We start from the raw sequence: 11,330 nt of genomic DNA on the forward strand, positions 1-11,330 counted from the left end.
CACATGTGGAAAGCATCCTTTTAATGGTTTTCAACTACCGTTCTTATGCGGCGTTGCATGAACCTAGCACCGAGGAAACCCTCGTGCTACTAGGCTCTCATTCTATAATTATTCACCAACCTATATGGCATGTAAACAAAAACCAGCAATCTTTCCATCATTTTACTCCGCATTTAGACACATTTTAACCACTCTACCCTCCCATCGATCAAATGTTGCATTGTTGTATAGATTTATAAGGCATTTTGCCATCATTTTATGTGTAAAAAGCGGAAAAAGACACACTAGAACAAGAAGGTGGGGCTGAATTGAGGCAAATCCTCATGCTTCAGTCCCCACAAACATTCACGAATATTGTTCTTAATTTTCATTAATTTTCCGCACCCAAAATGCATTTTTCCCCTATTTTTAGTGGTTTTCCTCTATTTTGCATTATTTAATTACTGAAAATTCAGAATAGGTTATGGGCTGTGGCCCTTAGTTCCTTCTTGCAAAAAAAATGAAAATTTAGTTGGCGTTCCTATTTATTCTTCCATTTTTATGCTCAAAAACATCATTTTCCCTTGATTTTCCATATTTTACGTGTTTTAATGTATTATTTTGGGCCACAAGATGTATGTTTTTCTGATTTTCTAATTATGATAAACAAATACTCATGGAAAACAGCAACATAAACAAATTTTAGCCCACATGAACAACAGTTTATCAATCAAAAGCCATGAAATCTCAAATTTCCTTTGAAGAAATTGAATTACCGATTATTTGCGTGTTTCGGGTTTCATGTCCATGGCTGCAAATTTGAAAATCAGCAGCACTTCATGCTCATGGCGATCACACGTCACCATTTCCAGCTCGTGGAGCGATCTGATCGATGCCGGACAAGCCTCCATCATTCTTTCTTTTTCCTTTCTCTTACCACATGAATCCCCCCTTAGAGGAGAGAGAGGGAGGAGAGAGAAAGACTGATTTTCTCTCTCCCTCTACAGGCTGCCATTACTCGCGTGGGATGGAGCGATACGGAGCATGAAGATAATGTAGTTGCCTGCTGCAATTGCCTCCATAGCTTCTTCTAAAAAAAAATCTTGCATTGAGGGGGGGAGGGGCGTTTTCTTCGCGACGCCTCTCTGGAGCTGCCGCCCCCCTCCTATTTCGTTTTTTTTTAGGGAGGGGGGGTGCCTCTTCCCAAAGGCACCCCTTCACTCCTCCTTTTGGGCACCTCTCTAATTTTGACCGGCCTTTTGGCCCTTTTCCCGGCCTCTCTCGCATACGGTGTGCGAATCCAGTTCTGAAAATTTCTATGAGCTCGTCTCGGCATTCCACACTGACTGACAGCTCCACTGACCGGCACAGGCGCATGGAAGAATTACTAAAAATTCGCAAGTGTTGCTCGGGCGTCCTTAGAGCACTTTGACGCTTAAAATCGTCCTAGGTCGAGCCGCTGCCTTTGACATTGGATATTTTTCCCTTGATATTCATAATTTTTAGCTATTTTTAAGCACTTTCCGACACCAAAATTTTGCTCTCATTGGCGACCACGGGATAGGGCGACTCAGCCCGTCGAATCCACGAACATATCTGCACATAAATAACCAAAGAAGCATCAAGCTGATACAAAACAAATATATAATAAAACTCAGCACAATGCTCACCCTACCCCCTCACAGAACCAAGGCATGACATCCACAAGGAGTAGGCCTAGCATCATCTAATAGAAGATCCGAAGCGAGTCACTAACCAACTGCTCCAACACAACCAAACTAAAAAGAATTGTCAAAGAGGTTGCCCGAAGTGGTGGTCTGAACTACCCACCAACGAAAGACAACACTACTAGGAGCTCCTACAAGGCGAGGACTCCTATAGCCTGATCAAGGAGTATTTTCTGTCAGTACATTTCTTCTTTTAGGGTTTTTATTTTAGTAACATACTTGGGCATGTAAAAAGGAGGGAGCTGAGCGTAGTGACCCAAGGAGAACAGGGCATCAGTCTCAGGACCTGTCTCGGCACCCAAGAACCTACCAAGCCCTCGCAAGGCGACACTTAATCCTTTTCTAACGCTCACTTTTATTTTCGCTCCAACCTTCCTTGTTTTGTTATTTTTTTTTCCAGCAAGAAGCCACCCCTAGGAAGACAAGATATCGGCCCCGGGTCCGACTCGTCCCCAGGAACCTACCAGGCCTTCGCAAGGCGATGATCAACTGCCTATACATTTTCATTCCTTTTTTTTCCTTTGATAGGGGTTAGAACCCCTTTTTACACACCTTCGTATTTATATTCATCTTTTGGGATGTTCAGGGTTTCTTGGCATCATCTTTATTATCTTCTGGCAGGCTTCTCTAACTGCCTCACTACTGACAAGAACTCCTAGAATGACTGCCTAGCAGGCTAGCAGAACAGGGCCACTAGGACTTCCTTCTAAAACAGGTCTTTCGATGCCTGACAATGTCTTTACAGGAGGCAATGACTATTCCGACCTCCCTCAAACATACTTAGCCTAAACCTGGGACTTTATGCCTTGGTTGCCGGTCCCCAAGAAAATATATCCCCTCGACAAGTACAAATACACATATAACAGGAAAGAAAGGTACTCGTAAAGGAGAGGTATCACCTGGATTGGCCACAAAAAGCTTCCATCGCAGTAAAGGCTCCTCCAGGCTCCACCAAATTCCACGAACCACGAAACTTGTCCAGCAAAACACTTAAAACAAAAACCTGATTAAATGCACCCGCACTAGACAGGGAAATGGCCCTCTTGGCCTAATGAAATCAAACATGACTTTGCCAACAGATTGGCCCTCTTGGCCTAATGAAATCAAACAATACTACGCATAACATCCTCCTGGAAACAACTATGATAGACATCAAAGCATACCATTCCCAGGGGAACAGAGGCTCGTAGCCCTAAACTAGGTGCATTAAATTATGACCCATCCCTCCTGCGTATATTGCAAGAGATGTTCGCATCACATGTCATCTAATCAGTCTGTGGGTCCAAGATAATAAAGGCAGATGAGTCTCGCCTACCCTCTGCATCACCCAGATCAACCATCGTCTGCCAAAGAGGGCATGTTCAGAAAGCATACCCCACAAACAACCAGGTCCTGTCTCATCGTCAATAGATATATCGGGACAAGGCCACAATTAAAGAAGAGGTCTTCTTCGTACACAAAATTAGCCAATGAATCGGCAAATTGATTCCAGTTTCGTGGAATCAGCTGAAAAGACACTCTATCAAATTCGTCTAGCAGGGCTATGGCAGTATGATGGTACATGCAAAGGATGGGGTTTCGTACCATGTACGTCCCATTGAGTTGATTTAAAATCAACTGAGAGTCCCCTTTCACCAATAACTGGCGGATACCACCCTTCTTTGCAATATTCAAACCCATAATCAGGGCTTTGTATTCTGCTATATTATTGGTAAAATTCACCCCGAGATAAGCAGCTAAATTCATGACAATGCGTCGTCGGGGGTCTCGGATGACAACTCCTACACTTCCTTTTTTGCATGCACCCCTGGACGCCCCATCAAAATACAAGGTGTACGTCCATAAAGGGTTTGCATATCCCTCCATCCGGAACTCTACTCGTAATTATGGTAATCGAAATTCAGCATATTCAACGGGTGGATTGTAGGCTCCATCCCTCCATCCTCATTGAATTCAATAGGGATGCTCGTCAAAATTTGTAGGCAGTGATGGTAGAAGACCTTGATCTCCCAAATAAATGTCCCGCCTTCTTGCTCAGTCACCTTATAACCTTTGCTCCACCAAATGAGCTTTCCTTGATGATACCTCTGTTCTAAATATGGGTGTTCTAAATAAGGGATCAAACGACCCATCAACCTCTATCACGATTTCCTTGCAGATATTTGATCGATCTCGCCTAGACCTGCAAGGCAGTCATAGTATTAGTGCAATCAGAAATAATAAGGTTTAATATTATTAAGATTAACCTTATTTTTAAATTCTATCCCCCCAAGGTCAGCTAACAAGACTGTGGATTTATTCTTTCCTATTCTAACGATCCTATAGGGCCCGTCCCATTTGGGCTCTAGCTTGCCTGGAAATAATTCACGTCGTGCGTCATAATGCAGAACAAACTGTCCTTTCTTGAAGGTGTATTTCTTGGCTTTAAGGTCGTGTAGCTGCTTCATTCGGCGCTTCGCCACTTCTTGGTGCAATAAGCTCTGTAGCTTAAGCTCATCTAAATGTGCCAGTATTGTCAAGCGCTCAAAAAGTGCGTCTTCATCACTCAAAGAATGATTGATGGCAAACCGAATAGTCGGCAGCTCAATCTCTAAAGGCAAGACACACTCCTCCCCATATACTAACTTGAACGGGGTATGGCCAGTGGCTCGTTTGAAGGTCGTATTATAGGCCCACACTGCCACGTATAACTTTTTATCCTAATCTCGTTTCTTTTCCGACACAATTTTGGACAGGATGCCCACAAGCTGCTTGTTGGTGCTTTCAGCTTGCCCATTGGCTTGCGGGTTATATGGGGTTGTCTTGTTATGCTTGATTTGCCAAGTCTCTATCAAGCTTTTGATCACCTTATTCAGGAAATGGGTTCCGCGGTCCGACACTAATTCTTTCGACAGACCAAAACGGCATATTATCTGCTCTAGAAGGAAACTAGCAGTTTCTTTAGCATCATCTTTCCTTGTTGCACGTGCTTCCGACCACTTTGTGAAGTAGTCAGTTGCTACAATGATATACCTCTTTTGCGCAGTCGACAACGGAGTAATAGGACCCACAAAGTCTATTCCCCACTTCTCAAATGGAAGTATCGCCATAATAGGGGTGAGTGGTCGTTTCCTTTTCTCTCGACTATCATGTCGTTGACAAATATCGCATCTCTTAACATATGCAAATGCATCCTGGAAGATGGCAGGCCACCAATAACCTGCTCTTAAAGCCTTTTGTGTTGTAAGCCGTCCATCAAAATGGCCACCGCAAGCAAAATCATGGCACTCTTCCAAAATGAATGGCACCTCGTCAGGCATCACACATCGGCGATAGATGTCATCAACCCCTTGCCGATATAATGTACATGCGATCAAGGCAAACTTTAACGGTTACTGCCTAATTTTCCTTCTCTCAGCTTTAGATAATTCAGATCCCACCTCTCCCGTCGATAAATAATGCGTTATTGCAGCGTATCAGGAGGGAATAGATGCCGTATCTATTTTAAATAACAACTCCATGTCACTACCTTCAACCACAGATTCTTTCGGCTCCCCAAAGTCCACAAGACATTCCACGATGCCTTGCAACCTTGGTGGCTTACTACGGATTTCATAATCAAACTCCTGCAAAGTGATTAACCACTTCGCTAGATGATCAGGCGACTGTAGCTTATTCATCAATAGTCGAAGGCCCTCCGCCTTCGTATAAAGCACGACTTTCTCATAGAGAATATAATGCCTGAATTTCTTGGTCCCAAAGACCATCGCTAGACACAACTTCTCCATGTAGGTATAATTGATCTCTGAAATGCCCAGTTTCCGACTAGCAAAGGCTATCGGATGATACCACTTCTCTTCCCAAATTTGGGCTAAACAGCAGCTGATACTATACATGGTGGCTGCTGAGAATATATAGAACACCTCACCTCTTTTAGGTGCTTTTAAAACGGGAGCTCTTGCTAGCTCCTGTTTCACATCCTCGAATGCTACCTTACAAGGGTCACCCCATACAAATAAACAGCTAAAGGACAATAAATTTGTAAGCGGCAACGTTCTTTCTGCCAAGGCGTTTATGAATCTACGGTAATAACCAACCGAAGATAGAAAGCTATGAACTTCTTTCGGAGTGCGTGGTGGACCCATGGCAACTATAACTTTGACCTTCTCGGGGTCTGTCGCAATTCCTACTGAACTGACCACATGACCCAGCAATAGCCCATAAGGTACTCCAAAAACACACTTCCGTGGGTTTAGGGCGATGCAAAATTGTCTACAGCGCTCAAAGCATTTTCTTAAAATGATCAACTGCCTTCCTCTCACGGTGGTGGCCCCTAAGTCATCAATAAACACCTTCAACTCTTCAGGGGATATGTCGCCGAATGTCTTATCTGCTGTTCGTTGCCACGAACCAGGCGCATTGCATAAACCAAAGGCCATCACATGGTACGCAAAAGTACCAAATACAGTAATAAAAGTTATTTTCAACTTGTCATCTTCTGCAATCGCCATTTGGTTATATCCTGCAAAGCAATCCATAAACAAATATATCTCCCTACCCGCTAATTGATCTAAAATCTGGTCAATAAATGGCAACGGGTAGTACTCCTTAACTATCTGCTTATTCAGTTCCCTAAAGTCTACACATAATCGAATTTGATTATTTTTCTTCTTTCTGATCACAACCGGCGAACACCATTCCGTGTGTTGCACAGGAAAAATCAAACCTGCTTTCCGAAGCTTCTGTAACTCTTCAAACAGCCCATCCCTCAGTTCGAAAGGCATACGCCTTACTTTCTATCATACATGATGACTGCCCTCTTTCAACGGAATTGTATGAACAGCAAGACTAGGAGGAATGCCTCTCAGCTCATCATAACTCCAGGCCAAGATATCACGGAATTCCTGAATCAAGGCCACATAGTCCTCCCTTTCTGCTGTGTTGAGCATAGAACCTAATTTGATTGGCCGTGAATCATTAGGCGTACCAAGGTCTAGCTCGATAACATCTGCATCTCTTATACGATCTTGGCCCTCTATTGGCTCGTTCAAAGTGATCTGATAGATGTCTTCCGTGGTGGATCCCTCTTTGGACTCATCACTCGATGATGTCTCACTGGCAAATAAATCTTCTAACGTCTCCAATTCTGTAGAGGATAGAGGAGCTCTCTCACTCTCCGGGGACTTAGGATAAGCATCAACCACCACACACTGGGCACCTCTGCCGAATATTAGTCGACTGGCGGGTATATCTACTTGGCAGTCCGCTTGCAAGATCCAAGGTCGTCCAAGTAATACTTGGTAACTTGGACGGCCTGCAAAACGAATCACCCTAAAGTCCAACAGGCATTCTACATTTGCAATAGTGACATGGATCTTAGTAATGCAACCTTCCAACTGCCTCAAACTATCATCTGCCAGTGGAGGTATCTTTCTGGATCGCAAGACCCAACCTTTCCATCAGTTCAGAACTCATAATGTTAACAGATGATCCCATGTCGACAATGGCATAATCTACTAATATCCCATCGACATAGGCTGCAACCCTTGGGCAATGCTTCTCAGCATACTCGAACCAGTCATCACCAACTCGCGCAATACCCAACGGTTCTATGATATACCCGGTACGTAGGATCTTTCTAAATTCCTTGCGTACTCCTAGGGAAAGCTTAATAAGCTGTAAAAGATTCACATCCGGCTTGACTTCGCAAAGAGAGCTTGCCAAATCGAATTCATGATAGTTCGATAGAGTTCACTTTTCACGCCAAACCATCCGCTCTTTAGGTCGCTGAATCGGTTTTATTGCCTCTTTTTTAACTTTCACCTTCTTCTTTGGTGGTTCCTTATTGGCTTTACTTTCCACGGGCTTCAAAGGTCCCCCTTCCATGGCAGGATCCAAAACTTGCGTTCCTTTGTCGCCTTGTTTAGGGCTTCCATCGATAGGCTTATCCTTGTCGGCTTCTCTACTCTTTTGACCTCTTGTAAGAATAGCTCGCAGATTAGAGGTTTCAGCATCATTAACGTGTACAGCCTCAATCAAACTAACCCCACTACCACTGGGTAGCTCCTCCACTGTAGTCTTTGGTCGTTGAAGTATTTGTTTAGGCCCGTCTTCTCGCTGGGAATCATTTCCTTGCGCACGATGATTAACAGGCCCTGGTTGCCGACTACCTCGCTGGAGGGAACTGATCTTACTCCAGCAAGTAGCTGCTAAATGGCCGGATTTTCCACAGATGTCGCACTTAACATTTGGGCAATTTCTTGGATAGTGTTGCCCACCACACCATTTGCAGCTAAACCTCGAAGGTGCACCCTCATCTGGGTATCTACTTCCTATCAAATTTTGTTGTTTTTTAAGGAAGTTGACATCAATGGCTATTTGCCGATACTGCTCCGTAATCATGTCGGTATAATGCTTCATCATGTCCTTAACCTCGCCAAGAACATTGGAAGCACTCGACTCATAGCCTTGGTCATTACCATGTCGTTCCATCGGCCTAACAATTCGATTAGGCACTGGTTGTTGAGCCACAGGCATGGTATTAGAATTGACCACCTGGCCTCCACCATTTGGAGTCATTTGACTGCCCGTAGGCATCGACATGCTAGGGGGAGCCGGTAATAAAGGGACATTCTGCATCATGTTCCCTCTCCCATTAGGGTTAGCCATCGCTATCCCTTGGCCACTACTGCCATTGGCCATCGCCATATTGTTTCCCAATACTAAACCCATATTCGAATTGCCTCGAGAAGCATAGGCTGCTTGTAGTCGGGATTCCACCTCTTGTGCTCATGTAATGGCAGTATCTATATCCCCCAAGGGGACACTACTCAACTGCAATTGGATGTTAAAGTCCAAACCATGTAGGAAATATTGCAATTGGGCAGCTGCGGGGATAGGAATAGAGGTGTCTAACTTACGGAAAACCTCTTTTATTTTCTTCGCATAAGCACGAATATCCTCGTGTGGTTCTTGGCGGGTCACATTGAGTACACGCAACCAATGTTGCCCACCCCTTTCAGGGGCAAACTCCTTTCGAAAAGCTCCATAAAATGAATCAATATTCAATATGGTTCCGGCTTCTAAACCATGATACCATATAGCGGCTCTTCCTTTGAGAGTCATGTTGAAGAACATCATTAAATGTCCTTCTTCTTGGATGCGATAGTTAAACATCAGCTTTTGAAACTCCCTAATGTGGAGTTTCGCATCTTCCTCAACTAACCCATTAAAAATGGGTAGCGGGTAACCTAGAGCCGGCAAATCCGTCGTTCCTGCTGGAATTGCAATAGGTTGTGCCATGACAAGGATTGGATTTGCACTAGGAATAAGGGCGGTGGGGTTACACCTCCCGCACTTGATGTAGACTGGCTTATGGAAGAAAGGGGAGCACTAGAGCTTCCACCTTCTCCTAACTTACTGCTTGTGGCCCCAAGACCACTACATCCACTCCCTCGTAAGGGTTCAGCACCGCTACGCTTAGGAGAATATCTCCTAAAAATTTCAGCACGTCGCCTAGCTCTTTCGTCTCTCTCTTGCTTTTGGATTTCTGCTAGATGATGCTTATCGATAAATAATGGATCAATCATAGTATCCTTTGGCATAAACTGCTAGTTGGTCCCTAGACAACCAGGATTCGAGGACCGCCACTTTTAAGCGGCTCCCGGCAGACGCACCACTGATAGAACCTAGAACGGGCTGGCATTGGCTCGTGCACTAGCCGGACCTCTATCTCACGCGCTCAACAACCCCATGGCCTCGCGGCCAGGAGCGTTGATGACACATACATTGCCTTCCTAAATATCTTGCATTTGTATTACGTCGTTTTTTGTAATCCACTCTTCTCTCACCCACTACTCCTCAGAGGGAGTCCCTTACACATTGCCTAATGGCACGAAGCACAGACATAGGGGGTCCTCCAACGGCTGAGTGCCGCCACCCCTCTGCGACTCTCCTACACCTTAGGGATTGGCCCCTCGGTGCGTCGCTCAACATATAAACATTTCTCACAAAATCCACTCAAGGTACCATTTAATCATATATAGAAATGTACCATTGTCCTTACTTCTCTTTCCCCTAGACCCCATGACTAGCCTATGGCTTAGGGTGTCCTGTCTCTCACTCAACGTGGGTCAAGGTCCTAATGAAAGCAATTGCTGTGCATCCAAGATTTCTGATGCCTTTAAATATTTCCATGATTTATGCATAGTGTGGATGCTAAGTGCTCAAACAATTATAAAATCAATATTGTGCACATGTGGAAAGCATCCTTTTAATGGTTTTCAACTACCGTTCTTATGTAGCGTTGCATGAACCTAGCACCGAGGAAACCCTCGTGCTACTAGGCTCTCATTCTATAATTATTCACCGACCTATATGGCATGCAAACAAAAACCAGCAATCTTTCCATCATTTTTACTCCGCATTTAGACACATTTTAACCACTCTACCCTCCCATCGATCAAATGTTGCATTGTTGTATAGATTTATAAGGCATTTTGCCATCATTTTATGTGTAAAAAGCGGAAAAAGACACACTAGAACAAGAAGGTGGGGCTGAACTGAGGCAAATCCTCATGCTTCAGTCCCCACAAACATTCACGAACATTGTTCTTAATTTTCATTAATTTTCCGCACCCAAAATGCATTTTTTCCCCATTTTTAGTGGTTTTCCTCTATTTTCCTTGTATTTTCCCTTATTTTTTGCATTATTTAATTACTAAAAATTCAGAATAAGTTATGGGCTGTGGCCCTTAGTTCTTTCTTGCAAAAAAATTGAAAATTTAGTTGGTGTTCCTATTTATTCTTCCATTTTTATGCTCAAAAACATCATTTTCCCTTGATTTTCCATATTTTACGTGTTTTAATGTATTATTTTGGGCCACAAGATGCATGTTTTTCTGATTTTCTGATTATGATCAACAAATACTCATGGAAAACAGCAACACAAACAATTTTTAGCCCACATGAACAACAGTTTATCAATCAAAAGCCATGAAATCTCAAATTTCCTTTGAAGAAATTGAATTACCGCTTATTTGCGTGTTTCGGGTTTCATGTCCATGGCTGCAAATCTGAAAATCAGCAGCATTTCATGCTCATTGCGATCACACGTCACCATTTCCAGCCCGTGGAGCGATCTGATCGATGCCGGACAAGCCTCCATCATTCTTTCTTCTTCCTTTCTCTTCCCACATGAATCCCCCCTTAGAGGAGAGAGAGGGAGGAGAGAGAAATACTGATTTTCTCTCTCCCTCTACAGGCTGCCAGTTCTCGCACGGGATGGAGCGATACGGAGTGTGAAGATAATGTAGTTGCCTGCTGCAATTGCCTCCATAGCTTCTTCTCAAAAAAAATCTTGCATTGAGGGGAGGGGCCGTTTTTTTCGCGATGCCTCTCTGCAACCGTCGCCCCCCTCCTATTTCATTTTTTTTAGGGAGGGGGGGTGCCTCTTCCCAAAGGCACCCCTTCACTCCTCCTTTTGGGCACCTCTCTAATTTTGACCGGCCTTTTGGCCCTTTTCCCGGCCTCTCTCGCATATGGTGTGCGAATCCAGTTCTGAAAATTTCTGTGAGCTCGTCTCGGCATCCCGCACTGACTGACAGCTCCATTGACCGGCACAGGCGCATGGAAAAATTACTAAAA

Source organism: Lygodium microphyllum, chromosome 4 (assembly GCF_053477565.2).
Source record: "Lygodium microphyllum isolate KBCC chromosome 4, Lygodium_microphyllum_v1.1.10, whole genome shotgun sequence".
NCBI classification, from domain to species: Eukaryota; Viridiplantae; Streptophyta; class Polypodiopsida; order Schizaeales; family Lygodiaceae; genus Lygodium; species Lygodium microphyllum.